Source organism: Cyprinodon variegatus, unplaced genomic scaffold, assembly GCF_000732505.1.
Source record: "Cyprinodon variegatus isolate N-32 unplaced genomic scaffold, C_variegatus-1.0 Scaffold19, whole genome shotgun sequence".
Classification (NCBI taxonomy): domain Eukaryota; kingdom Metazoa; phylum Chordata; class Actinopteri; order Cyprinodontiformes; family Cyprinodontidae; genus Cyprinodon; species Cyprinodon variegatus.
In genome coordinates this window covers 1280325-1305786 of record NW_015150472.1, presented here as the reverse complement: position 1 = coordinate 1305786, position 25462 = coordinate 1280325, and the positions used below count along the sequence as shown (strand labels likewise).

Below are 25462 nucleotides of genomic sequence, written 5' to 3'. Positions count from 1 at the left end.
GATTACAATTTATTGCAAGTGTTTGAACTAAATCTCATTTTAACAGGCTGAAGATATGATGAATTTCTGACCTCTAGAATGTAAAAACCAATAATCGTTGCATTTTAAGAAGTTCTTTGTTACTTAATATACGCATATTTGCAGTACAAGAGAAATATATATACAACATAGTTTGTAATGCATAGTTTGCAGATAACTTTTTATACAACACACTGAAAAAATGCTTTACTTTGAGCTTTTTGCACATCTGGGTTTTTGCATACATTCTATCTATTTTCTATTTATCATTACAGCAGCACATCAACAATCCTGACTCAAAAGTCTGTGTTGGCGCCTGACGTCCCCGCCTCTAGGTCTGCTTCTTAACAGCTCCAATTCAGTCAGTGTGACACCCACAGACAAGATGCAGAAAATGAGTGCACCTGTTTGGAGTGGGCTTGGACTTATGCTCACCTTCTGAGAGAGGAGGAATGCTCTTCAGCTATCAAATACCTTTTGCTCTCTCCCCCTCAGTGACCAATATCAACACTTTCAACTTGATTATAAGATTTCCCATAGACCTCTGCCATCTGCTAGATTATAGATTTCCCTCCTCCTTTAGAGAGGGCAGAGCCCCAGAGGGAGGATCAGTGGTAAAAAGGGTGAAAGAGTGCCTGAGGCGCTGCTATGGCTGTGGATGGGATTACATATTCTATTTCTGCCTTCAAAAAGAGGCCCAGCATGATGAATACAGAGAGTTGTTACCATTTAATATCAACTGGCTCTCCTGAAAACTCAAATTATACACAATCAATTGTGACAGAGGGGTACATGTATGAAGAATAACCTGCCACATTCTCTGCATCATTTCACTTTATCATCCATAAGTTCACCCCGAACCCAGCAGCTCATTGGGAAATCAATCACACCATGGAAGTGAGTGATTCTGTTCAGATGTTTTATAAAGATTTTCTCACTTTTCCATTTCTTGCGATGCAGTCTTTGTGATCTGATTAGAAAGAAAAAAAAACTACTGAAAACTGTCACGAGGTCACATGTCTCCCAGTACACCAATGTTCACCATTGTGTGAGCGCGCAGGTTTTCTGCAAAACAATGAAGCCTGAAACAAATTGACAACTTCCTGTTTGCATTTCCTCCTCATTTTTCACACATTCACCCATGAAAACAGAGGAAATATTTTTTTTCCATTCAGACCAAAAACAATCGGCCACTGTTACACTATGCTGTTGTTCTGCACCACCTGTGCAACCACCCACACGCAAAACTGCATATCACTCTATTGCCTTTCACTCTGGAGCCCAGACAAAAAGTGCAGACCAGTCTCCACATCGCTCAGGACCACAGGCTCCACAGAAGTCCAGTTAGTAGGAGATGTGATTAATTATACATACATTGATAGAAACAGCATTCATTATTAATCAGCTTCTCAACGTCAAAGCTATTTCCCTCCCTCTCAGAATGATGAAAAGATTTTAAATAATAGCAGCCGTTTGCAGACGTCTGCATTCCGAGGGAGACGGCTGACGCTGAGAAGGCTTAAAGTTTGAGCTGCTATCTTAGAGGGGAATCACCGCTTGGGCCCTACATGTTTCAAACTGTTGGTGGCATCCAGGATGCTTATTATTCTACATTCCCAAATCAGGGTGTGTCAACTTTTTTGTTTAAAGAACATGAAAGCCTTTGTGACTCAGTAAAACTTTTAATCTTAAATACATTTTTATAGCTTTCAAAAAATCATACCCAGTCCATTCATTTATAATGCTTTCTAGTCTGATGTCACCTACAAAATGTCAAGGAGCAAACCATACGTTCTCATCCTAGCAATCTGAATACCCTAATCAACATGGAAAAGGAGATTTTACTATCTACAAACAAGGTCAATACATTAACCTCTTAAATGCACTGGGTTCATGATGCTTGACTTTTGTGTGTGTTTTTCAAAGAGGAAGTTTACATCAGGCGCTGTGAAATTCGCTCCCCAGCTATGAATGTGTCCTTATTCAGGGGCTGAATCCTTCTCAGGACCAGACCCACGTAGAAGTGATCAGCTTTGAATTGTGCTAGTGTAGTTAAATTCAGCTCAAAATTAACGGCTGATTAATTTGACACCTGATGTCAAATCTAGATGCACAATAATGGCGTTTATGCTGCTAGTGTAAATCTTGATTGATCAGAACAGAAAGCTGTTTAACCTATGTATAGGATGTGAGCAGGATTCTTAGCTGCATTTAGATGCTGTAACGAGTCTGGTGTATTTTCCACTTTACTTGATCTGATATTGTCTGAAAACACTTAATTAAAAAAAATGTTCTTCACTATTTAAAGAAAATCTTTGCTAAACTGGTAAAAATAAGTAATAAATGCCATCTGTTTTGATGGTGTATTGCTTTACTACACATACAACAATAAAGGATATTTACTTAGATAACCAAAAAACTCACGTTTGTTTACAATTTTGAGCAACACATCCCTTACTTGAAAAAGAGATCACATGTATGCACTATTGACAGAATCAACACAACTGCTACGAAGATCAAATATCAAGCAATGACAACTTCCTCTCACAGTTTGTTAGTCACCTGCTTCAGTCGCAATGGGAGGGTGAATGCTTTAAAGTGAAAGTCATCCTGAGGAAAATTACTTAATCACTTAATAATTAATAATAATTTGACAACTTTGGAGAATTCAGCATTAACAGTTTATATGAATTGGTCTAAGCTTAATCTTAATTATTAAAATAATATATAAAATGTACTCAGCAGAACTTTGTGATTTCCACACCTTTGATCCTGATAAATATGCTCTATCCGGAACAAGAAAACATCAGAAGCAGCGTACTTATTTCTAAGAACTTAAAGGAAATGTAGTTGTCAGCACAATATGGAAAGATAAGATTCAGTGTGACAGCTGATAATGTATAAAAAAAAAAGGAAAAAAAAATATGAAAGTATAATTAACAACTCTTAAGAAAATACTGATTGCATCCGAATGTATTAGTCTGCAACAGGGTATGGAATTCCTCCACAAAATTATTTTATATAAATTTATAGCAATGCCTTAAATGCATGAAAACGGTTTTAAACCCCCATATATTGTTGTCCTTTTTATTGGGGTCCATGTTCTCATTTAGGTGGATTAAAAACCCCACTTACTCCATGTAATCTACACCCTGCTGGACTTTTTGTGGACACAAGGCTGGTGCTTTTAAGCCCTTTAGACCGAGTTACAGTGTCCATTAGACTGAATAGGGGTGTACCACTTCAATCGGGGAGGATAGAGTTTCACTTAACACCTGTTCAGCGCTCAGGTCTGCATGGGCTCCAGAACAAAGAAAACTTTTTCACCTTCGTATCATTATAATTCAGGGTTTATCAAAGAGAAAATCAGGAAGGGAAGAAAATGACTATCTTTGCTGTTTCCTAAAAGAAATCGGCTTAGATTTCTAAAAGCCTGGGGAGCCCAATCAAACTCAAATAGCGCGGAACTTCCCCTCCAGGCAAGTCTTGAGGGATTTTCTTTAATTTGGATGTCAGACTAAAAAGTTTGCACACTCCTCTCATCCTAAAATCCGTTAATGTGCATATATGGCGCCACATGAGAGGTAGGTGGTTATTTTTCTGAACAGACTTTGGAAACACTAAAGAGACTGTCTAATCCAGGTAGATTTTGTGGTTTCCGTTCCCCTCCTGGGAATAGGCCTTACAAACATATTCTTAGCAGTCATTTAATGTCTTCTTTTTCTAGGAGAATCACTAGATAGCATTTTCTCTTTTGAGTTGCTGCCTACATCAGACAGTGTTGAAGGGGATGTTAAATTAGAGCAGAAGATATTCCCAACGGTTTCTCTCGCCTCCCCTGGGCTGGTCCTTAAAAATAAACACTCAGAAACTCTGCTGATTATGTAAACACATTTCCCTTAAATGCTTACTCAAGAACAGTGACTAAATAAACAGCATTGCTTTCATGTATTTTCAAAATCAGTAAGCAAAGAATACAATTTGAATAATCTTAGCAAGAACAATAGAAATCAGAATTCTCCAGCTCGATGAGCCAAGGCAGTCGCCACTTGTTCTGCAGCGTGGAAGAAGGAGTGCAGGAATTTCTCTCGGCTCCTTAAAGGTGGCTGCCACTCACATCGGTGCAGCTGTAGTCTCCCTGTCTCCCCTGCCCTCCCTCTCTGTCTTTTCTTTCTCTTGCTGGCTGTGACAAGGCATCTTTCCAGACATTTTAGTTTGATGGAGATTTGCAGCAGCTCATTACAGACTGGGAGGCTCTGTGAGCGGATGCAGTCACTGGGAGATGGATTGAGTGGGTCTGTTTATTGACATGCCTTAATCTGACACTGGGCAAAGGGAATGAGTCACCGCCTCCAGACACACTACCACATCACAGCCACTCCAGCAAACAGGGAGGCAGCACCTAGGATACGAGTGGAACTTCATCAGCGCTCATTAATCTAGCAACTCCAGGCCACTCGCTCAAACAAACCATGTTTACACTGCATGTAGCTAGATGGGGGGTGATGGAGCTTTTCAAAGGGCATGTCTGCAGGTGCTTGGATAGCCTTCACACATAAAAGCCCAATCCGTGACAACACACATACACACAATCTTCGAATCAATTGCCTGCCCTGGTTACCCCTGAACAAAATGTTTATGGAAACGACTGACCAACAAAATAGTCCGAGTGTGTTTGCATTAAATCTAAAAGCTAAAATTGTATTTATTTGCATTTAATTGATAAATCAATAAAAACAGCTGAGATTGTGAGGGAGAATGTTTCCAACATTTGCATTAATATTTCGTCCATTTTCACTAAAACTCATAAAAAAGACCTTACTGGCTAATAAAAAGTGACAGAGGGTTTTTGTCACAGTATAAACAATGTAAAGTGTTCAGAGGTTTGTTAGAGGAAATCAGAGAGGAAACGAACTCTTGAGCTGTAGAGCTCAGCAGCTCAGGTGGGAAAACATTCTTAACCATTTGCAAATGATGTGCAAAACTGGCTGTGAAAACCCCATTTCAGTCTTTCAAATAAAGATTTAAAATTTGAGGGATGTGAAGACTTTTCAAGACACTTGTCTTCTCCATTAATATTCATACTTCACTTCTTGATAAGGTACCTTCTATCTTTCTGATCGTGTTTGTTTTTGCTTCATATTCAAGCACATCTTGTTCTGATATTTAGGATGGTCCTTTTAGGCAGCTGTCAGTGATGGGATTGGCAGAAGAGTATTAGCAGCACTATCTCTACTACAGTTGTAAATCCAGCTTATTAGCAGAATTGTGACAGACTGCATTAAGGGCACAGTTTGAACAAAATGACAGATGATGCTTTTTGATTCAGCTGAGTCTTGTTTCTGCTGAGAGATCTAAACATCTTTGATTTAGTGCAAAAAAAAAAAAAAACTCAAAACAAACAGGCCATAAAACAAATACCTTGACATGCAAAATCACACATAGAGAAAAAAGATTTATTTTTTCAATGAAATTCGTTTTCTCATAGACAAACACATAAGAGAAAGAGAGGCTCTGTGATTGAGAACAGCAAAAAATTTACACTAAAACCCTCATTCACAAACACAAACATAAAGTCTCAGCGGGGCTACAAGTCTGAGTGGGAGCCGGCTGCTGCCTCCAACAGGGACTGGGAGTCTAGCAGCTTGAGAACTCGGCCAGCGGATAGGGGTCCAGATGCACTTGTTCGTGAGGGAGGGTGGGGAGCATTAGTCAGTTGAAACACACAGGGATTATCTGCACAGACTTCATTTAATTTAATTTATATCAGGGTTGTCTTTGAGGGCAAACACCGTTTTTCACTGTGGGGGATACATAGGGTTACAGAAAACAGCAACAGACGGCAGAGCACTACCTCGCACCCCTGCAGTGAATCCACAGGGGAAAGCTAGGCACCGCATTCTGAAATCCTGTCCACATTACTTCTTACTAACACATAAACAAACACATCAGTTGATATCCTGTTTCTGCCTAATTATGAGTATATTATAGAGTCAAATCCATCCAATTGACATGCGTTTTAGATCCTGCATCCACCTATCCACGGCTTGTTTTCTTGAAATAAAAACCCGGAATCCTTTTGTTCTGCCTCCGTAAACAACATGTAGTAATTTCTGGTGCTTATCAAAGCCATGCTTTGTGTATTAGTCTGCTCGTGTGCTGCAAACACTCATACTAAGCTGTTATCTACTAAGAACATATCTTAGGGGTGGATGTTTATCTGTGCAGATGCAGATTGCTGGAGTTCTCTTCCTCTCAGTGCTTTGCTCCAAAATGTTATTTGTTTTCTGTTTTCTCTCATCATTTAAGTCTGATACAGTTTAACGTCCAATAATAGAGAAATCTTTTTAGTCACACCAGGTCTTTTAATGTGCTTTCACATTTTTTTATATACAAAGATTGCTGCTCAAATAGTGTAAATAATCTAATTATTTCACCTTCATTTAGTTTTTTTAATAAAATAATTTACACTGGCAAGAAGCACAAAACAACTGAAGTGAGTAAGTAGGAAGTCAACATTCCTCTACACAAGTTATAGTCACTTTGTGGAAAATATGGTTGCGATCAACCATTAAGTCTGTAGCAGCACTCATCCTCTCTGACTCTATAATTTCCAGCAAGTAAAATATAAAGCTGTTAGGAGCTTTTAAAATTCATTATCATTTAAAATTTAGGACCACAATAGATCCACAAATTAAATTGATATTTCACTTAATACATATATAAGCATATACTTAACCTCAACCAATGATTGCTTTTTAGTTATTATAAAGTTTCAGGGCAAACTCATTTTAAAATGAGATAAAAGTTACCTTTTCTTCTGCCAAAATGTTTACAGTAGTTCAGATTGGATAGATTGCACAGATTCTGCCACAAATTATGTGTGGGATATTGTACTGGACTTCGCTCAGTTATTCTGACACATTAACAAGCCTTTATCTTAACAATTCCTGCCCTTTGCTTCTTTTGCTGTTTCTAAAGTCATTATCCTTCTGGAAGGTGGAATTCCGCTCTATTTTTAGGCTTATTGAAGCCTATGAGAGATTTTTCAGAATTGTTCTGTATTAAGCTCCACCATGACCGATTTCTCGGTCAAAATACTATTACTAAAAGAAAAAAAAAAATAATAATAATAAAAAAAATTTCCTTTTAACATCCAGAATGTCTGTGCTTCTAGGGTCTGTTCAAGACCATCGGGCGTGCACCAGCAGTGGTGTTCCCCTCCAGCCCTTATCAAAAGATGTTAGTCTGTAAAATGTCAAAAGAAAAAGAAGAAAAAAAGAGGCAAGAGAAGTAATCTCTGACTGTGTTTTGATCGCAAGTGGAATAATTGGAAGCCTCTTAGGCTCATTACACGAGTTGCCTGCCAGCCAAAAGACGACTTCAACTGCCCCTCTTCATTAATGTTGCAGCTTTGAAAAATATCGGCCTTAGTTGCAACTCTTTAAGAGATGCAACTACAAAGGTTCTTGCACCTACAATAACGAAAAATCCTTCAATGCCTTTCATCATGCTTCAATTGCTGATGTCAGACACTGATTATGAAAATAGGGAGGAAACAGAAGCAATCTGGCTTCATAATAAGGCCATTGTGCACATTTTGCAGGATTGCTCAACCTCAGTGTTTTTTGGCAATACCATTCTTCTCAATTACATAAGGTACTGTGTATGTGCAACAAGTTCATTAGGATCCCTTTTACTAATGGACTTGTCGTCCTTGCTATTAAAGTACGCTTGTAATTATTGTGACTCTAATTACAATTACTGTATTATCCAAATTAACCTTATTCCTGGTTTAGATCACCCGGACTGACGTTAGCCAAGACATGCCTATGAAGAATGGCACTGACGTCCCTTCAGATAAATCCGGTATAATTAGCTGTGGGCCTTACAGGGCCTGTGTGATGCTAATAATTAGAGCTACTGTAGCAAAGGTCATGCAAAACAATTTAGAGAGGATGCAGGCTGCATGGGTAATGGGAGGAGATGGTGTGGAGCTCAGATGAACAGCCCCTTCCTATTGAGAGCTGCCGCTTTACCCCTGCTGCACTCACCTCATTTTTTTTAACCAATGCTCTCAAAAATATTAGAAAGTGAGAACCCATCTCAGCGGCAAGCAGACTCCCAGCTAACACAGTTTAAATGGATCCGTGATTAGATTTGAGGAAAGTGCTACAGGGTTTATGTGTTAACTGGTATCAGCTAAAATCGATTCGCAGCTTTTGAGGTGCAATAGCTGCCCTCCCCCCCCACCAGCACCCTTCCCTGAATGTTGCATCTGTTAGCCTGATTTAGAAGCATTTATAGATACCTTTTTGTCTTTGCAATTAATTTTGAAAGACAGGGAGGTAGGGAGGAAGGGGAGGGGACAGAAAGCAGTAGATGCTCTGATCCACCCAGGTGCACAGGTTAATGAGCAGAGTCAAAAATGTTGACATGAAAGTAAACAAGGGAACACACTGGGGTGCTTCTATTTCTATGCTTCCCCCATGTGGCTTCACTCTCGCTTTCTCTCTTTGCAACTCCCAGATTGCTCCTGAGCAGGGAGCTCAGGGTTCGCAGCCTGGAGTCCACCAGGAGTTCACTCTGCTCCCTCATCTCTCCACCATCACGCCCCAATGAGATAAGTAACAACCTCACACTTAAATATAGCATATCAAACAACACATATGTGGGCTCGATCGGTCTCTGCAGCGTCAGAACTCCCAGCACTCTTAACAACACTTCTTTAGCACAGAGAGATACAAACTGAGATGTTTTCCAAATAAGCTGTTTGACAGCTCATTGCTTGCCAGCTGATTGTACTCCACCTCAGCACAATTTGGATACTTTTGCATTTGTGAACAAAATTCTGACTGCTATAAAAAGGACAGATCTTGTCATGAATTGCCATTTCAATTTATCTTTGCAATAAGGGTTACAACCGGTCTCGAGAAAAAAAAGAAAAAAAACATGAAGTCTCAAATAACATATCATCCATTTGGCAAAAACAAAAGTGTAAAATGAGCAAGTTTTCAGGATGAATATGTGCCAGAATTCTTGGAGTAAGATCCTGCCATGGGAACCAGAAGATTCCTACATGTGCTTGGGGTGCCACAAAACATTTCGTTAGAAAAAACATTTATGTAAGGAAAAAAATATATATATATATATATTTAAAAAAACCCATTAACAATGCCTTGGTAAATATAATAAAAATAGTTTTGTTTAATGTTGGAGTTCTAGCTTGTATGGGGGTTAAACGATGCCAATAAGCATCTTTTACAAGAGCTCAACTTTTATCCAATGATAGAGAAGACTGATTTCTTTCAGAAGATAATGGTAAACTTGTTTACTAGATGAGGTTTGAAGACATATGGATAAAATGATAATGATCTAAATAATACTTAATAATAACACTAAATCACTGTGCAACTTGTAGCCTTTCTATTTACTGGAAAAATGATATAGAAATAAGTAAAGATTTTTCAAAATATGTGTATTAAGTCTTAATTTGAGTAGGTAAATAAGATGATTTGCCAATGGAATGAGTGTTTTTACTCTTAAAATAAGATAATTAGATAATATGCACTCGAAATAAGACAATGCAATTGTCTTGTTCCATTGCCAAAATGTCTCTTACCTCCTAGATCCAAGAACAAAAACACTTATTTTGAGAAAAAAATGACTTATCTAGATTTCGATTTTTTTTCCAGTGCAAGTGCTACAAACAAAATCAAAAGAAAATAAAACAACTGTACTTTGTGCATGATTATGTTTTACTAAATCGAGCAAGAAAAAAGTTTGTTAGATGGAGATGCAGATTTCCCCTTATAGTTCAAAAAAAAAAAAAGTAACAGAAAAATTACGTAAAAAATCTAATGTAAAACATAATTTTAAAATTCATGTTTTAATATTATATTAAAATTAAATCCCATGGTGTTTACTGAGAAAGATTTAGATAAAAAAATTTTGGAGTAAAAGACAAAAACGACATGAATGACTGTAACAGCTTGGACAGACTGGATGGCCCCCTACTGCCATGGAGGCCCTGGACAAGCTGTGAGTTTTGCTCTTGACTTTGGCTTATTCTGTTGCTTATTTCCCTAGTTATAAGAATTCATCAGTAGGAATATTTTTAGTTTTAGCAGACTTTACCTTAGTAAAATTATAAGTGTGATACTTGTTTAAGGATTGTTGTGGCTATGGTTTTTGTCTAGTTAAAGAGGTTTTTTTGTGGTACTATAGCTGTATTCCCTTTTCCCGACATGCAGCTTTCAAATTCAGGTGTGAAAATGAGGAAATCTTACATGTACCCAACCCACTACAAGCTGTCAAACATCTAATTTATGTGCTTTTGTTCATTAAGATGAAGCCTGCTGATAAAATTCACTGGATGGGAGCTGAGGCATATGCTACCATCCATATGTCTCTATGACTGTTAGAATTTAAAAACTATAAACTGTGATTATCATTGAGCCACAGTTGTCAGACGCCTAATCTCTCTGACTCATTACCACTCTGGTACCATTGGGTTATGATGGCCCGTCCACCCCCACATCTTAGGACCCAGAAAAGTGCTAGGGGAAACAGTGATAAGCATGTCCTTATCCTTTTAAAGACACTCCCATAATCCAACTGCGGTGGGAGGAGGGGTGGGCTTCATCTTTAGGGGATTTAGTCTGGATTATAGCTAGTCCTCCAAATTAAACCAAAAGTCAGCTTTCTGCAGTTGCTCATGCAAGCTGGCAACTGGCTTGTTACCAGCCCTACTTATGAGCCGAACGATGAAGGTCTATAATTAGAATGTCTTCACACTCAGCTGCCACATGATTTCACTAAGGAACTGTAGCTAAAACCAGATCCATCCACACATGTACACCATTTTGCTCTAACCTGTCACTCTCAAGCTGACCTGCTGTGACGTTACTTGGGCGTCCTCCATGTTTTGTACCTGACTCTCATTGCCAACCGGCTTAGCCAGAGACAAGCTTCTCAGAGAGGGCAAGGCTGCTCTGTCCCCGCTGATGCTGCTTCCCATCGCAAAACAAGGCCAAATCTGGGGCTTAGAGGCCAAAATAATCATTACTGTGTAGTGAACAAATGAAAAGTCAGTACGCTACACCCCCACCACCACTGGTATTTTGCCGGCTGTCCTATCAACCACAAAGAAAAACAGGGAGCCTATACATTAACATTTGAACAGAATAAAAAGAGCTAGAAAAGGATTATCTCTAACTGGAACTAATATGTAAAGGGAGCAAAATATGTACTTAAAAAATAAAAGAACTGTTTGACATTTTGGGGAAAAGAGGATTGATCCCAATTTCATATCAAGTGTTTTCAGTTAAAAGCAGCTAAAGAGGATCAGAAAAAAAAATTTAATAATGAATCCCCTTTTTTCAAACTTAACAAACAAACCAAAGGACAGTTAGTCCTTAAATATCTTCCTTTGTTTGTGGGATTTTTCGTATAGGAAATATGACTTTTCACCCAGGGTGGCATAGTTTGGGGCTTGGTGCGAAGTCTCAAATTGTAATAAAATTAAATGTATTACTTGCTCCATGAATAAGATTTTTGTTAGTTCTTTTCTTCCCAGATTAAAATGAAATGGTTATAATTATGTGAAAGTCTGGCTGTTTTTAACCCCTGGGGCTAATAACTATTATTATAAGGCATGATTTGGATTTTCTGTAATAAACTGCATGGCTGTTTTACTCTTTGGAAGACTCAAAGTAGTGCATTAAACTTCCCAAATAGTGAAAGTAAAGTCAAAGTAAAGTTCAAACATCATCCAGAAATGAAAGGAGTATAGCACAAGTGCAAACCTAAACTGTAGGTTGGGCCAGAAAAGCTTTAATCAAAGAGGCTATTAAGAGGCACATGGTATATACTTTTAAAATAGTGGAAAAAAGAGAGTTTTCTGTTTTTAATATAAGGCAGAGAAATTCCAATTTAGCATTTACCACATACGTAGGTAGCATAGCAAATATGTAGGGGTAGGTGCTCTGCTTAAATGTGGCCAAAGTGAAACATTTTAGCATGAATGCTAATCCTAAAAACTGAACATGCATATCACATTGAACTACCTATCTATATTTAAAAAAAACAACATAGTGGTAAAAGAATATTGTTCTGGGGAAACTAGCAAAAGTATAGAGAATGATGATGATTTGATCAGTTCTAAAATTATAACTGTTTTTATAGAATGGCCTTTATAAAGGCTATGTGTCTGGGTCTGTTTGTGGGTGTGTTTGTTGTATTCCGGGTTAGGGGGGTTTAAGGGGGTTGTAAGGTTATAGGGAAGAAAGGGCTTCCCCAGGGTGCCATTCATTGAAGAACCCTTACCGCTCTTTGTGTTTGCACGAATATATCTATGTGTATGCATTATGCATGTTGAAACATTACACTCTTCTTTGATGCCCCTGAACAAGATGAAAGCATCATGAACTCAGCTCCTTAGCGACCTTGGTGCAGAGCTATGGTAGTCAGCCTACCTTATTAGAGCAGAGACATTATAAGAAATCCCCTCTGTAACACGTATAGACATGCTATTGCTCTAACCGTTCAGCTTCCATCATTCCATCAGCTGAAATGGATTCAGCTAATCTCAAATTGAGGAGGTTTCCAGGGAATAAGGTGCCCTCTATACACGGTTAAGCACATCAAAAGTTTAAATGTTGTTAATTTGTTTATTTGGCTGCCTGTGTGTGTTTGTATGTAAAACACAGACCCGAGTCAAAAGTTAAGAAGTAATATGTCTCTTAGAAAGCTCAATTCTCCAAATTGTTTTGTGATCACAAAGAAAACAAAGACTATGGTTGTTATCAATTCACCCACAGGGCAATCGCCACTAATATCATTTGTAGTGTTTTCTACTTCTACACCTACTTTGGAGTATATGCAATCTATTGCCTAGCCCACATTCTTGTCTTTGCAACTCGACCCAGTATTACTTAAGCAAAGAATTGGTTCCGCGCCTCTGTGGAAACTAGATATGGGTGTAAATAATACGCCTCGGCACTTTGTAAAAGCCCTAATCCCAAGAAAACAAACCTGAGTGAATCAGACCCACCTGAATTGCTTTCAGGAAAACTAGATAATCAAAATGCAAAGCAGCCTTTGATGGAAAAATGAGCGAGTTCCAGCAACAAATCCCCTAAAACTAACATCAGCAAATTCTCCCCCGAACTTTTATTTGTATTCAGTGTTTGGGTTTTTAATGTAATCACGCTGCATTCGGGGCTCCATCAAGGAGCTATTCTGATTTATGTCAGGCTGAATCAGACTTAACACTGAGAGGTTTGCAGACATCATGAATGAGAAAAGGAGCCACACACTAAACACATTAGGGGTCCCACCATCTCCCGAGACAGGAGGGACAATGGAGACGGGGCAGAGATAAAGGAGCAGGATAACAGGGGTGAAGGAATGGCTCATGCTGATCGAGCCAGAAAAGAATGGGAAAATGGGTGAAAAGAAAGCAAAGACCTTAGACACTGGCCACACAGGGCAGAGGGAGCGAAGGGGCTCTGAGAGGCCTACACTCGGTCATAGTCCATTAGGCAGCCTGGGTGAAAATGCTACAGCTCATTACATGCTCTGCCTCAGTTCTGTGGATGAACAATGCGCAATTACGCTACCCTGCTGCTCCTCAAGCCTTACTGCTGCATGCCTCTGAGGCGCCTGATACTGCAGCTACAACGGCCGGCCTGCCAAAAGCCTCTGCGCTCATCAAACAGCCATACATGCACTCCCTAATGCAAATCCAGGTTTATGTCAAGAAACAAAGGAACTGTATGAATTTGTTCCTGTGAAAGGAGAGAAAATACAGGAGAGATGGCTGCGACACTGGAGAGAACACAACAAAGGTATAATGCAGCAAATGTGAGAGCAACACAATGATGTTTGCTCTCTTTTGTCTCTTCTACCCTCTTTAAATTCCTTAAAAAGGTAGACATGTGACAAACAGATAATTCTTTTGTCTCTCCCTGGAATACCCAACCACCGCCACCACGAAGAAGACAAAATATGTTCAGTCTCATGGATGGCAAGACCGGAGCAATATATTCTACTGCTACCATCCTCTGTTGGAAGTGCATTATTCCGTCAGTGGGGACCAGTGAAATAACCAGAACATTTTTACAGGGGTGACCAGGCAGGGAGCAATGTGCACTGAGGGGTGGCAAAAAGTGATAGGTGCCACAACCTCAGGTTTAATCTACTATATTCCAGCACAAAAAAAACTATGTCCAACATATATATTTTCCAAATTAAGACAAAGCAAATTGTCCTAAATCCTTTGTTAATAATTAGGCACATGTATTTACTCATCTATGATGCCTGAATTAAAGATGTGGTCAAGTATACATATTTACATATTTTCTTTTTTTTTATTTCTTCAGAATATTTCTGGAAAAAAACAAACTTCACAGTAATTTTATAAATAACCGTTCTGCATAATATTAATATTAAAACATAACCTAAATTGATTTAGTTATTTATCTTTAGTTACATTGCATTGAAGACTCCTAGATAACTTGACAACCCGTTAAAACACATAAACTAGTTCTGAAAAGAGCATGAATTATGTTTATCATCATGAATGTAAATATATTGATGTGAGTAATTTACTATATTTTCGTTGTTTATAAATTTACTGTGAATTTATGAAAAGTTAAAAGGCAAAAGGTGCCATTCTGTTTTAGAGGGAAACTACTTGTGAATGTTGTCCAAAGGAGGACCATGACCAATCCTGGCCACCATCTACAACCCCCCGTCGTCCCCATCACCCACCCCCCCAACCCCCCATTGTTTTTATGACATAGTCAGAGTGTGTATCATTCTTTAAAGCACATGCCAGCATGTTACCACACACGTTGGTAAATAAGTGCAATGCAAGCTTTTTTTCAAGCTAAACATAAGCAAACAATATTCTTATAACCAAAACAGAAGAACTATTTGTTCGTCCTACAGACAAATGACCAGCACCTCCAGTTTCTAAGTGTTATGTAAAGCTGCTCATGCAGTCGGCAGCAGGCTTTTTTTCCATCTTTTACATTTTCCAAGACTCCTTTTGGGTTTTGTAAATAGATTTAACTGTGTTCCATCCTCTAAATACATCAGGTGAAGTGTCTCTGAATTGCATGTTCTCCTTTAACAAAATTTAGACTTTTATTCTCATATCCCCAAGCCTTCCTGATGCAAGATCCTAATAATTTTGTCGAAGTGCACTCCTGCACAGGAGGGCCAGTTCATTTCAGGACATATAGAGATCGATCATTTGTTAGTTGATAGTAAGCCTTGAGGATTGACAGGTGGCTTAACTTCGGAAATATTAGCTACAAGGACATGTTATCGTTTTGTTATTTATTTTATTTAATAGAGTGATGTATTATTATTATTTTTTTTTTTTGATTAATTGATTAATCTGAAAAATATCCTAAATTAACATACCTCAATAAAAAAATGTATGGAACTTTGTAAAAACCAAATATTAGTAGAAATGCACCATCCGAGCTTTCCTGGCTGACACGGCTTCCTGTTTTCTTCCAGATCTCATATTTTGTTCCCAAATGTACCAGAGATATACTGACTGGGCTTTTCCAGAACTATGCACATTGCAGATCAAAGTAGGTGGGAGTTCTTAGGTTTAGATGGAGTTAATAAATAGGAAAAAATAACTTTGCACTGTGTAGTATTATACCTGCAGAGGACAAATTACTGTTCAATTTCAATGTCTTACCAACTAAAGCATCAAGAAGATTCACCTAATTGTCTTGCATATGGAACACAATTAGCAGTATGTCATTTTATGTATGTTACATTTTTACCTGTTATGTTATTTTGGCAAAAAGCTTATTTTGATCAGAATTCATATTTCAATCCCTAAAATGAATTTAAGGAGTTAAAAATAAAACATGCATTAATACATATGTGTGGAGTAAACAAAAGATTATATATATATATTTTTTAAGAAATGGAGATTTTCCCAATTTAGGAAATTTTTAAAGTTAAATGCAGAACAGATGAATAAAATGAAAAAATGATAGGGACATTACAGAAAAATTACAAGAACTAACATCTGTAATCTACAAAACACATTTCTCTACTCACTATTCCGGTCCTGGAATATAGGTAATGTATATGTTGCAATGTAGCGTTATTTTGCCCTTCAGACTTGTGTTTTGATTATAAAATAAAAGTATAAGATGACCTATGAATCATTTTTCTTTTAATTTAGTTGCAAATAATCTTTCATCTATGTTTTTTTTTTAGATTTTACTGTTTAGTGCATATTTAAAACAGCTAAAAGTTGTCCATGAATACCTGAGATCTGGATTCACCAGGAACTTGGGCTCATTTTAAATTTTTCTTCCTGCTATGCTGCAATTATGCATTCAGAAGCTGACATTTAATCTGATGGGAGAAATGCTAACGAACATGCGCCTGTGTTGCTTTAAGCAAGGCAAAAAAAAAAAGGACACTTGGAAAGGTCACTCCTCTGCGGTGTCAGAGCAGAGAAAAAAAAGTTTCTGTTCACAGCGAGTATTGTTAAGTTAAACTGCTTCCCTCCCCCGTTCCCCTGCCATTCAAAGAGGCAGAGCAGTGGCCCTCGGGACAAAGCCCTGGGAAATCTCCCAACAATAACGTGGCTGCAAGTCTTATAACGAAGACAGGACACAGAAACACAATTAGAGTTCTGGTATCCATGGATTCTAATTAATACCTTTTCTCCTTCCACATTTGGAGAAAATTGGTTTTGTGCAAATGTAATTGCTATTAAAAGTTAACTTTAATTACTTTCTACTCTATTTGTTTATTTACTTTTTTTTTTTTCAATTTTGGATATTTCGTTACAGGACAAAAAAGGGAAACAAATCTCTCTGTAAACACTTGTATGGAAATGTCTTGCTCCAACACACATTCATAATATATATGAAAAAGTGTCCGTGTTTTGTCTTGTTTTATTACAGCTAACATTTACAAGCTTCTAAGAGCAAAGAAAAAAGCTGCAGCATGTGCTCTGAGCTCACATTGAAATGAGATTCTCTTCTAGGGTATAACTTGAAGTTTGTGTATCTATATGTATAAGCTGACCTTTTCTATGCTCCATTAATGTAAATACAGGCCTTTCCACATCAGGCAGCAGCATTTGCATGAATGAAAGATGGGAGTATGTTTCTTGTTTATTGTCCTAAAGTCCTAAATTGTCAAGGGTGTCTCTACGAAACAGAAAAAAAAAAACAGTTTAAACCCACCTTAGCGTGGTGGCATACTGCTGAAGTGCACATCTTTTACACATTTTGCCACGATTGAGAGGCTGCATATGAGCACTTCAGCATACCTCGATAAATCTCTTGATGATGCATTTCCCCTCCTCACTGTTGGGACTTAAACACTAAGGGATCTCAACTAAAGACCAGCAAATGCTGTGTGTTTGAGTCTAAGATTTTAATTTGAGGAAGAAAAAAAAAACAACTCTGTGAGAAACTAATTTAAATGGGTAATTACATCCACGCAGCATTGCTTGCAGGGCTTAACAAGGTACGTAATGATGTCCCCCTTCCCCAGCGATAAACATCATCACTACGTCCATTTCCTTCACTCCATTTAGCCTTTTCTCATTTGCGGGTGGACCCATCAACCTATAAGCCCAATGCCATTACACCCCTTCTTGCATTTAGATTTGCGTCCAATAAAGACCCTGCAAACATAAATTGCTGGAAGGCTGCAACCATTATGTTTCTATTTTTGGCCGGGTAAAAATCCCCCTTCATTTGATGTCTAATGGGTTTACAAGAAAGCTAATTCTGCCTTTTTGATAGAGCTTTTAAAAGTAATTTAAAGTGTTTTTTTTTTTTCCTAATTTTGTTGAAAAACTAGTTTCTTATATCAAGTTAAGAGGAGGGGGTTGGTTTAAGTTAAGTGGATTTAAGTTGATTTTCTGAAAACATGCCTTGGGATGTTTTATGTTGCAGGAATTTCAAACATCTTATATTTTCTGTCACTGGTTTCCAAACTCTCAGAGCAAAAGAGCAAGGCTGGATATGTATATCTTATGTTAAAAACCTATACCTGTTTTTATTTTTGAGGGGTTTTATTTTGACAAAGAAAACAAAATTTGCCTCTTTGATTAAACCAAAATTTAAAACCTCCCGTCCTGTGATAGCCTCTGTGATTTGCTATAAAACATCAAAAAACACACTGCATCATGAGGACCAGGTGTCATGCATAAAGTTTAGGAGACGTTTAAAGCAGCACGTGTTGTAAAACCACATATTTTTCTTTAAGCAATTCATGGAGCAATGTACGGGACTCAGAAACAGGTGGAAGAAGATGCTCTTGCCAGATGGGACAAAAAAAAAATTGGGCTGACCTACGACACACTTCGCAATATGACTAATATGTTAAATAAAGATTCTAAGGGGATCTTAAGGAGCAAAGACTAGCTGGTCAGACTTAATAAGGACAACAGGGCAACACAACATCAAACTTGTCAGAGGAATCTCCAAGAAGATATTAATATAAAATAAAAGTTGTATCAAAATAAATTATATTATGTTTCAGTTATATTTATATAAAATCAAACCAACTTCTTGCATGTTCCTACTGGTATATTAATGTTTTATCTTTGATGGAAAAACTCTTTGAGTAGGAAATGACTCCTTGCCATAATCCTAATCTTTAGCTCCCTTCCTCAATTAGATTCCAGTCTAGATACTTTGCTGGGCCACATCAGAGCACTTATATTACTTCCAGTGAGAAAATGAAAAATGTTGTAGAATTAAAGAAATGCCTTCAACCTAAATCAACTGGAGGTCTAAGTTCTATCTATCTATCTATCTATCTATCTATCTATCTATCTATCTATCTATCTATCTATCTATCTATCTATCTATCTATCTATCTATCTNTCTATCTATCTATCTATCTATCTATCTATCTATCTATCTATCTATCTATCTATCTATCTATCTATCTGAACAGATAAATATATATATATCTGTTATATATATATATGAACATCCCACACATACAACAGAAAAGGACATGATTGGTTTCTGTAAAAGTCGCCATAATTTGTGGAAAATAATCTACCCCTTATCCGAACACAGCATTTTACAGAGAGAAATAACACATTTCAGGCAGCAGGAACACAGGTTGAGAAAAATCTTTGCTGCTCTATAAATAGATCTCGCTACCCGCTCCACTACTTCAACGTTTTTCTCCCTGCAATTTGCTAGGTCTTGCCGTTTTCCTTGCCGTGCTCTCCCTTTGTACAATCTGTACGAGTCATATGCAGTTAAGGACACTCACCATGACATGCATACGTCAGGGCGCTGTCACTCATGTGTTTTGACTGTTAAGCTCTTCTGGCTGAAATGCTCTGATCCTAACAAGAGGGTGGCAACCCAGCAGGCCTGGGTGCTCCTGACTGGCTGCCTGCGGTTGTTATGTCAGTTCGTTGTACCTTTGCAACATCGCGGATGACATAAAGTGATGGGGGTGTTTGTGGGTGAGGGCTAGAAAAATCTAACCGAGTGTTAAACCATCACTGCTTGCCAGGGAGCTGAAAACCATCTTGTTGAGTAATGTCACACAATGACCTTTAGCCACACCCATCCTGTGCCTTAAACGCAGGAGGAGGAGCCTGCAGAGGATGATGCTGGGTCCATCACTGTCACTCTGCTAATTTGCTTCTGACAGACAGCTTTATTTCGCCTTATAAACAGTGACACATGAAAAGCGGAGCGTTTTCTAAAATCGCTGCCTTACAAATGACCTCTCTAAATAATTAACAGGTTCGTCTGCTGCTAAATCAGCGCTCATATGAAGCTTCTGAAGATGAAAGATTATTTTCCAACTGCTTCCAGAAGGAGGAGACTTTAAAGAGTGCAATATACACCTCCTGAGGTTTCAAAAATGTAAAATATATATTCAAAACACGCTATAAAAGATCAAGGACTTCTGTAGAACTTCCTTTATTGCAAAATATCTGTCATGATTAGTCTCTGACAAACTGCTAAGGGATGAGTTTTTTGGAGAGTTAGTATACTTCTGTATTTTTTATATATAAAGTTGATAAACTTATACATTTTTAAAGGAATTCTAAACATCTCTGAAAGCATTCCTAGAAGAGGCAAGATGAGAGAAACAGGGCGGTCTGCTTTCAATGTCTGCTTCTCTGCTATCTGTGTTTTTTTCCCCAGTACTTTCAGCCAGCAGTGATGTCGTCCACTTTATGTCAGTCACAGCTTGCTGAAGACAACAAACAAACAAAGCTAAAGCTTTTTGCAAGAATTAGACAGCAAATATTAAATGAAATAGAAGCTGGGATGAATAAATCAAATTCACAAACTGTTCTGACTACTCCAAAGATTCACAATGTTAATAAATTTCCTTCTGTTTTAAAAGTGAAGAGCCGCTGAGATAAGAGCATACAGTATTCATGCCTTTTCAATGTTTTTCACTGTACTATTTTATTATCACGAGCACCAACGCATTTTATCTAGATTTAATGTGAAGGTTCAGCGCAAAACTATAAATTAGAGGAAATGAAAGGATAAAACAACAAATCTTTTTACTAAATACAAAACAAAGTCAGGATTTGTACTGCATTCCCTCTAAAACAGCTATAAATAAAACAACAAAGGGACGGCTTTATGCAAGAAACATAACTATCCAAACATGATTAAGACCAGTACTTAACAAGAGAAGGTAAATATCCACCCCCAACTCAAGCATTGTTTGATTAATATAAAACCTTTTCTTTTGTTTCTTTAAGATTTGATAGTTACCCTCTTAAAATCATGTAAAATGTTAACGACCCAGCCCCTATTTCGAAGAAATGTGACAGCACAAAAGAAATATAATGTCTGGATGTGTATTCATGAGTGAGAGTGTAGGGGGAGATTGGCACTCTAACAGATGTGTAGCATGCACTGACAGCATGACATCTATTTTGCATGCTCAATATGACACGTTTGAGTGCATATTGTCCCGGTGTGAAGGAACAGAGAGGGATACGCTGCCTCAGTGGAACCACTCCCTGTTGTTCCTCCCACATAAATACCAAGTAAATACCAAAACATCTTCCTTACTTACAGGAATGAAAAAAAAAAACAAGAAAAGTGCAGCCATTTCAGTATATTTGTTTCACTTTTTATTTTCTCTTCTAACAGAATCTGGCTAGTTTAGGCGAGAAACATCACTGATATCCATCTGACATTAAAACCCCTTAAAATCATCAAACTCATTAGACCATAACAAAAAGAGCAGCACAGTGAGCATCTGGAGCAAGAATGCTTCAGTTATCATGTAACTTTTACTCCTGGGACTCAGTCTCAGCTGAATACTAAATATCTCACAACAAGCCAGGCGATCAACCTCCTTTATTAAAATTCACTTGCCAATTTTTTTAGATTGATTTATCATCCCTCTAAAGGAAAAATAATAATTTTCCTATCTGAATCATGCTAATTGATATATTAAGATCATTTGTTTTTCATCCCTGTTCATTATCAGGGCTCACAGGTGTGAGAAGCCTTATAACTCATTACGAATTCAAAAACACATTCTAGCCAAAGACCCTTCCTTTACTGTATATTTGTCTCCAACACTAAGCAATTCACTCTAACTGAGCCATGAAAAACCGCTTTATTCTCCCGTGAGTGTCCATATTAGTGTTACAACAGGCAGGTCTCACAGCTGATACCTTTAAAGACAAAGGATACTCGTGTTCAAGAAGGTATCTATGGGTTTACATAGTAACATGGAGGAATGCAAAATACACAATGTAACTGCAGGTATGAAGTATTCAGGGAGACCTGTCACTGTTATTTTGGTCAAGTCTTCTGTTTCTACCTGTCTTTAAGAGGAAAACTCAACTCAAGCTCCCCTGAAGTAAGCAGGATTCTTACTGGCCTACGTAAAACAACAGAGAAGAACGCTTATTTAATGATATTCATAAATTATAAATAAAACTGTAGCCTTACATTCTCAAAAAAATACAACTGACCATGCTATGAGGACTTAAAACCAGAGAAACTGACCCGGATGATTTTTCGTTTTAATGGCCATTATTAACTGTAAGCATGTGGAAAACGCAACATCTAAAAAAATCAAATAAAGACATAGCTAATCCTAGAACAAAAACTTCAAAAAGCTCTATTTATAATAACAACAGGATACCAGACATATTTAAGCATAAAATCCAAACAAGTAAATTTCCAAATAAGAGGAGAGGCAGTCTGGATGCCTGAACAGATCCTACATGCATTCAGTGTGGGTGGGTGCACATAACATCCTGTGACAGACGACGGAGCAGACACGGAATGGAGCTAAGCAAAGCTGGCCTAAGAGAACCAATGAGTACATATACAACATTAAGAGAAGAGGAAATGATAAACTGAAGCACCATTTAGAAGGAAGGAGGCAGCATAGGCAGAGGGAGGCACCAGGCAGAAGTGTAGAGCCAGACAGACAGAGAAAACCATTAAAATGTGTATAGCTTTTACAAAGAACACCAGAATAAAGAAGGAAAGTAAATGCAAATTATAAACTAAAATGAGCCCAAAGAAATGCTTTGATAAAGCAAAGCCAGAAAGGCAAACATAACTGTATACTGCATAACTGTTAGAATGCACGCAAGAAATGCTGAAAACATGACAACAAGTTAAAACCTTCACCCAAAACCTCAGGAACATGACAGCGATCAGACATGGAGTTGGACAAGCATTTTGGAAACCTCAGTTAAAGGGATTTCCATTGCTTAGGGAAGTTGTATTGAAACTTTTTCAACCCAAAAAGTAACTTTGGGGAAATGCCAATGGTCCTGATTAGTTGTTGCATACCACTAGGTTAATTAGAAAACAGCAATAACAAGAAGAATCAAAGCAATTTATTTATTTGTATCATTGTTACTTATTTTAATATGTACAGCACTGTGATATATATATATATATATATATATATATATATATATATATATATATATATATATATATATATATATATATATATATATATATATTTCATTTACTTTGATTTCTGAGGTAGATCTAAAGTTCTGACACTTGTTGATTTGTAACCCTCAGCTTTTTACATTTTTACATGGAAAATTGTAGTTGGGTAAAATCAATAAATGTGGTCCATCCCTAATAATGACTGTCTCAAATGTGAACTGCTCTGGGAAAACAAACCTTAAAATCACACAAATCTCATTAATGATGTGTGATTTTAAGGTTGCCCGAAGGATAAAAATATATTTTTAAGGGGACAAAGAATACACTCTTATCACAAACACACAGTTATTTATTGCAACAAAGCAATTATCAGTCATTCCACTGCTGTTTGTTTGTTCTATAAATGGAATCGTAATTAACCCAAACACATTTTTTATTTAAGAGGCGCATCTGTACATACTGGATGGCTTCTGTCTCTAGCAAATGTCACAGTGGGGAGGAGAGAAAACAGTGACAACTGGTGTTGTGTGGGGTTACTCTGTTGGAGGCTACGCCTCACTCATGCTGCCACTCTCCCCTGCTTTGCTGATCTCACATACACACACACGGTGGCTTTTCTCAGTCCAGATAAAATGTGCACAGACTCAGTCAAAGAGATGTTTGTCAACATCAAGTGTAAGAAGGAGAGAGGTGGAAGCTGCATGCTAAACAGCTCCCTTCTCTATCAAGCCAATCAACTGGCCCTTAGAAAATGAGAAAATGTGGACACCTGGCACTAAGACGTGAGCTTCATCCTCCTTATCTGTCTATCTGCCCTCACATAGCTCCATCAAGACAACTCTGAGCTTTGCATAATGAATCATCAAAATCAATCTCCCATCCTATTTGTCTTCCTCTCCTCTCTTTCATTAGCCTGAAACAAATAACGGCAGCCCTAATCCTTACTCTAAAGCAGATTCAGATATTTCAGCTACAGACGCACCACTTTGCGAGAAATCTTTGACAGTTTTCTTAAAAACATATCAAATATGTATTGGCTGTGAAATAGTGGCAATTACCTAAAAAGAACACAGTCACAGTTGTGTACTTCTGTGTTGGTCATTTAATACACTTTTAGGTTCAGACAGTGGATCTGTCTGGAGGGGGATTGGGGATGGGTGTTTCTACTTTACCTGCTTTGATTGTAAAGACATTTGGTTTCATGCCTCTGGTACACAAAATTTACCAGCAAGACATATCTGTGTTTGATCAGGGATCTAATAGATTTCTTTTTTTGTTTTTTGTTTTTTCTGTGCCAATCAATATGTCAAAAAAAAATGAACCAAAACAAACATGCATTTATGTCATAAGAGAGATTTAATCACTTTTTATTGATTCAATCTCATTGACCCAATATAATTAAACTAATAATCGAAAGAGAAATATTTGATGTGCAATGGCTTAGACACCTAACTAGAAAATATTTTGAACATTTTGACATGAAAGAAAGAGGAGACAAGAGATTTACATTTTGATTGAACAGAACCTAGTTCCTGGTTCTGTCTATCACTTTAGTTTTTACATTCTTTGCCTCTCTATAATTGTCAGATTTCCTTCCTACACCAGATACAGTCTCTTATTGCATGATTTAATAAAGTCAAATATAACACACCTGCAAATTCTCCCCTTTTTGTTTAACTAATCGGCCACCGACGCAGTCTAAACTATCCCATAATACAGACCAAAATACATATAAAAGATAAAAAGTAAAAGATCTGCAACACTCGATAGAGCCACACATGACAACACCCAAATAACACTTTCTCATCCCTTCCACCTGTGTTATTCCAGCTCACACACAACACAGAGCAGCATGGACAAGCCCAGTAAATCAGCATGCCTGTAAGTAGGTCTCATTGACCCCTCAGTGTCCAATAGTGCCTGGATCTCTCTGGATCATCAACTCAATATATCAATATCTATCCCGTGTTTCTTGTTTTAAGACCCCCACTCCCAAGCCAACACAACCCGCTCTCTACACACTGAATGTCAAACGGAGATTGGACTCATCAATTTCAAGAAGATGTAGGTGTGGGTGGGTGTGTGTGTGTGTGTGTGTGTGTGTGGGTGGGTGGGGGTGTGAGTGTATGAGTGTGTGCGGTAGGGCTTTTTATATGACTAAGCACGACACAAAAACTCATAAAAGCACATGGACTGATGCGCTTTTTTTCTATCTCATACACGTATAAATTTCCAGACCCCCCATGAGAAAAGTGGTTTAAGAACAGCATCCAAAATAATCCAGTAGAAGAGTTCATACATACAGAAATCTATAAACTAAAGATCAACTGCTCAGCATACACCTGTCATCTTGAATACCCTTTGAAGTCAGACATTTAATGCCCTGCCGCAGCAATATGCGGTACGTCGAGCTGCCCGACAGCTTGCCGTGCAGAGCGGCCATGCAGAAAACACTGCAGCCAATCAGGCTACATACAGATTCAAGCAATGATTACTCT

The 25462-nt window shown here is 37.8% G+C and overlaps 1 protein-coding gene across 8 annotated transcripts in view; it reads right to left on the bottom strand.

Annotated features, from left to right (window-relative positions):
- pcdh19 (protocadherin 19) overlaps nt 1-25462 on the bottom strand; it is a 78732-nt gene that overhangs the window by 44505 nt on the left and 8765 nt on the right. The window lies entirely within an intron of this gene.